A 5,291-nucleotide genomic window follows, 5' to 3' on the forward strand; every position below is an offset into this window, starting at 1 on the left:
GACCAAGAATTCAGATCCTTTTTAACTTGTGAATGCTTGAAAAACTATGTTTGATTGTTTACAGTTAGGATGGGCCAAAGCAACAAAGAAGAACCAATATCAACACGGCAAAGGTTTAATACAAGCGTCATGCTATAAAGTTAGGACGCACTCTTTCTTACTTGAAAATTTGCCTCCATGTTTGTGCTCCAATTCATGGGTCTGAGCCCAATGTAAAGGGAAGGCCGAAACCAACAAAGATAGAATACACACACCAAAAGGAAATAGGCCCACCCCATGTGTAGTTCTTTTTTTATATATTTTTCTTTATTTCTTGGAGTTTCTTGCTGTTTTGCTTTTGGGCTATATTGTTTCTTTCTTAAGTATTTTATTTCCCCATTTTCATTTACCAATCAAAAATTATAAACATTTTAAATATAATTCGTGAAGGATTAATAAAGTTGTGGCCATTTTTTTATTTTGTTCTTTAAAATCAGTAAATATATTTTAGTAAATTCATTAACATTTTACAAATAATAAGTTAAGACTTTTTAATAAAAACATGTACAATCATTACAATTTTTGAATATTTAAAAAATAGTCTCTTTTGGAAAAAATTCGAACTTTTTCTAAAATTAGACACTATTTTTCAAGTGTTATCAAATTCATAGTTTCCATGAAAAATATAAAATTTCTTGACAACCATTTTAAAAGCACAACACTAATATTTCTCATTTTTGTGATTTTTTAACTTTTTGAAACCAAAATAATATCTTTTAAATCTCTAAAATAGTAAATCGAAGATAACCCACACAAGCTAGCCATTTTAGGACCAGCCGAAGTGCGCACATGTGGATGTGTTTGCTCCTACCGTCCCGCGAGCAAATCCTATTTGACGCATATTCCGTCAAACTGTCAGCTAACCGGACTTAGCAAAGTGATATGTGTCAGGCACAGTAGGCTATGAGTGGTTTTCTTTTTCAATCATTTTTTCTGGTTTTTCCGGTTTTTCTCTTTCCTTTTTTTCCATTTTTTATGATTTTCATTTTTAGATTGTTTCTCTCGTTTTCTTATGGTTTATTCTATATTTTTGTTGGGAAATAAAATAAAATTCTCGATTTTTTGAAGATTTTTAGATATTCATAAAAAGATAATTTTATAATTATTTTTATTGTAAGAAAATTCAAAATTAGTGAACATATTTATTATTCTTTAGCACTTTTCAGAATTCATAGATATTTTTAAATTTCTCTAAAGTTTTAAAAATTCTGGAATATTTTAAAATTCACAAAAAAGTATTCGCCAACATTGTTTATATTTTCTGAATACTTTTTATCGCATAACTATTTCTTCATAGCGATAAGCATATTACAGCATGCGACTATTCACAAGAAAAGCAGTAAAAAAACTGAGAATAGCAGAAGAAAGCCAGTATAAGGAGATCTCTATGCATGTCTTTCATGGTCCGGTCCACGAGCTATGTTCCGGTTGATTTGCCGTCAATTTGATGCAGAGCATGGTTTTCACTTTCAGTAAGATTTCAGTGAAATTCGCTGAATTTCAGTCATTTCAGCAAACACTGAAATATTACGTTTCGGCCAAAATATTTCAGCAATTTCAGTATAGCAGAATAATTCCAATATTTTTCGAAATATTTTTAAATTTTTTCAAATTTTTAATTGAATTCAAGTGAATATTTCGGTCATTTGGCTGAAATGGAAACTGAAATCACTGAAATTCACTGAATTTCAGTGATTTCGGTTGATGCTGAAATTTTTCTGAAACTGAAATTGAAAACCATGATGCAGAGAGCGTCAAATTTTTTCGATAAAGGGCATCTTTATTGACTCAAAATGAAGCATCAAACGGATACAATCACAATGAGTGAACACCCGGCCTCTGCATAGCTAAGATGCACACAACCAACACCAACAAAAAAATCAGACCGGCAAAAAGCAAAGTCATAAAAGACCGAAGCGATGCCTTTGTGGAGATAAAAAAGGAAAAAACCCGAAGCGATCAAACAACGGTAGACGATATACAACGACGACCATGACAGCGGCCAACTATAACTTGACAACATAATGACTGAAATCTTCAAAAGCAACGCCTCCAAGAAGGAAACGACACACAAGCGCCGCCATCGCCGGATCCAACCTTCGAATGCCCGATCGTGGGTTTTCACCCTGAAGTCCATGTCCGAGCAAACTCCAAGCAATGCCATCAACAGGGTAACGACGTAAAAACGCCGCCATTGCCAGGTATAACCAAGTCAGGCTAGACCTAGGGTTTTCACCCGGAGCTCGAGACGGGGTACTCGCGAAGCACCACCAAATCAAAGTCACCCAATGTTGTCTCCTCCACTTGCCTCAATCCCAACAACAACAACAACAGCAGCCCACCGTCGCACGTGATGAAACCTTTGATGAGAGAGGAATTTCATTTGCACCGCCAAAATCTCAAGTTTGGGACGCTTCGGCAGTGCCATATCATATCCTCGGAAGTGGCAGCCGACGGGTGATCTGTATTAGACAACACCACTATGCGTGGCCACTAGCTCCATCATCATCATCCCTATGGCAGCAGATCATAACGATGTGGCAATCACAGAGGCGAGGCAGTGCCAACCAGCCAGCCATGATCGACACCGCCTGGATCCACAACGTTACACTTCGAGGCCACGCATAGGCCGTGTACCCAATACACTAGGCTTATATTGATATAAACTCGGTTTATATATAAGCCGAGTAAAACACCCGGCTTATAAGAGTTTGCAAACGAAAGGACCATAAGTTCCAAGTCCATACATGCGTATGTCTAACGAAGCTTCACAACAACATGCTGTTCGCACACGACATATCCAACAAGGTTCACAACAACATGCGTGCATATCCAACAAGGTTCACAAACAAAAGCATGAGTTCCAAGTTCACACCAAGCATGAACCTCAAAGATGCAATGAGCTCCACCGTAGCATGTATGCCCACCGTCAATGGCATCCACGATGCAAACCTATAAGTCCATTACCAAACGCATGAGTTTCCAAAGTTAAGTTTCAAATGATCGATAAGGCACAAGAGTCAACAAGCCGTATGAGTTTCCAAAGTTACGTTTCAAATGATCGATAAGGCACAAGAGTCAACAAGCATCAACATATAAGGTTCAAATTGAAGCTAAGAAGTATGAACAGTATAAGCATCAACACTTGTGGGCTCTACTATCAAGTATCAACAATGCACAAGTTGTAAGTTGAGAAGCACAAAGACAGGACGCAAGCATCAACAATGAACAAACATAGACAACTACCTCGAGTGATCATTGTTGCAAGGAGGTCGAAGCCGTAGTGGGTGTCACCGGGCTTGCTTGGGTAGGTATGGATCCAAGTACCAAGAAGTTATTTGAGGCTTGTCCCGACTGAGAACACTTCAAGCATGAGACGGTAAGATGGTAAGATGCATGATATTTAAGCATGATTGTAAGATGCATAATTAAAAAGTTGGATGACTTACAAGCTTAAAGTAGGAAGAGGCGAAAGAGGAGGAAGATCCGGCAAAGTAGAACCCTGCATATTAGTTTTAAACTGAGAAAACGTATCAAGCAGGGCCGCCTGTTGTTTGGCTATGAATTCCTGTTGTTGCAAGAGGGCTTGCTGCATTTTCATGGCTTGCTCCTGTTGAAGGAGGGAATTGGTCCGAGCCTCCTTCCGCAACCTGGTTTCTTCCTGCAGCAACCTCTAGTTTCTTCCTCTAGGCGGGCCTACAATATGCCATCACAAGAAGTTCACCATTGCTGCAATGCAAAGAAGAAAACACAATGAAGCAAAATATACCTTGAAATGATGCATCATGTGCAAGCCAGGCTGTGGGCGACGCTCTATAGCAGGAGCTGAGCTCGACGTGGTAGCACGAAGGTGGGCGAGTTTTGGAATGTACTTATGGATGGCACCATCACCAACATATAACCGGCCACCCTTCTTGCCTTCTCCTGCCTGGAGGGAAAACATAACATCAATGTCCTGTAAGGCCGGATCAAAATCAGGCCTGTTGCCCTCCTTGAACTTCCCACTATATGCATCAATCCTCAAGCCAGAGCCTAGGTTGACCCACCCCCCTTCAGGTTTCTTTGACGTGCAAGAAAGACATAATCCCGTGAAGGTATTGAGCCGCGGTTCGCCCTTACCTCTCTCCCTATTCTACAATAAAAGCAATAATATCCGATAAGGGCACAAGTAGGCACAAGTTCAGAAGCCAAATGATATTATTACCTTCTTCGGCACATAAGCGTGTAGGTTGAGGTTGCCTTGAAGGTGTACTTGACCACCCATCATGGCACGTCGCTCCGAACACGCTCTGAAACATAATTCACATGCACAAACCAGAACACAACATATTGTACAATTCCTTAATAAGTCACTCTTCATTTATTTGCCACCCAGCATGTTTGGTAATCATTCATCAGCTTTTAACTTGTAAGGGGGGCAAATAATTTGTTGTAAACAATTTGTCCCAGTGGGGGGCAAAGGGTGTGGCTACCCGTCAATTAGCCCTTCCCCGCTATTTCTACCATGAACATAGCTACAGAATCGATTCAAATAAAATTGATTGACAATTTGATTTCTATAGAGGATAAAAATCTCATGTATATGCAATTCTTGCAGCTCATGAACATCTAGGTAGGCAAAATGCATTTGATGTCTCCATCACAATTGATTCAAATAAAATTGAGGTGTTTGGCTACTGATGTATAAAGAAAAGTAAATTAGCTAGCTGGCTGTTAAATCCTTAGCTAGCGAGCCGTTGCAAACTCAACGGCTATGCACAAATGCCATGACTAAACTAAGCGTACATGCATGAAGCTACTGCAACACGATGAACTCCTCGCCCTTTTTCGTGATACCATTGAGGGACTTCAGGAGCTGCATGTGGGGCTAGAACCTGACAATTTAGAACATGGCATAGCCGGTGGCGCATCACATGGCGGAGCTGCGCGTGGACCGGAACGACCATACCTTCTTTGCCACCAACGTCGAGGGTCACCATAAGTAGTGCGTCAACTGAAACTACATGTCCAAGCTCAATGCCTTGCATCAGACAGGGCCCAAATGTGTAACAGAAAATGCATGTGTTCCTGAAGATGCAATTGGGGGAGGGAGGGGAACCAAAACCTAGTTGCTGACGTTGTTGTTGCACGAGGAGGAGATCAGCAGGGGCAGCTTCCAGCATCTTCACGCCGGAGCACCTTGCCGTCGGAGGAGCCGACCCTGGTCAACAGAGAAATAGGCCGGTCAGATGGTCAGAGAGAGAGAGAGAGAG

The 5,291-nt window shown here is 40.5% G+C and overlaps 1 long non-coding RNA gene across 2 annotated transcripts; it reads right to left on the reverse strand.

The window, feature by feature from the left end:
* Positions 1-2,749: 2,749 nt before the first annotated feature.
* On the reverse strand, positions 2,750-5,236 carry LOC119316979. 2 transcript variants are annotated; one of them, XR_005153434.1, is made up of 6 exons: positions 4,244-5,236; positions 4,086-4,171; positions 3,809-3,967; positions 3,489-3,735; positions 3,286-3,402; positions 2,750-2,991 (listed from the first exon to the last, which is right to left on the reverse strand). It is a non-coding gene; the product is annotated as an uncharacterized LOC119316979 (long non-coding RNA). The 2 variants fall into 2 exon arrangements; XR_005153431.1 differs by having other exon boundaries at positions 3,809-4,171.
* Positions 5,237-5,291: the final 55 nt, after the last annotated feature.

Source organism: Triticum dicoccoides, chromosome 1B (genome assembly GCF_002162155.2).
Source record: "Triticum dicoccoides isolate Atlit2015 ecotype Zavitan chromosome 1B, WEW_v2.0, whole genome shotgun sequence".
Taxonomy (NCBI): domain Eukaryota; kingdom Viridiplantae; phylum Streptophyta; class Magnoliopsida; order Poales; family Poaceae; genus Triticum; species Triticum dicoccoides.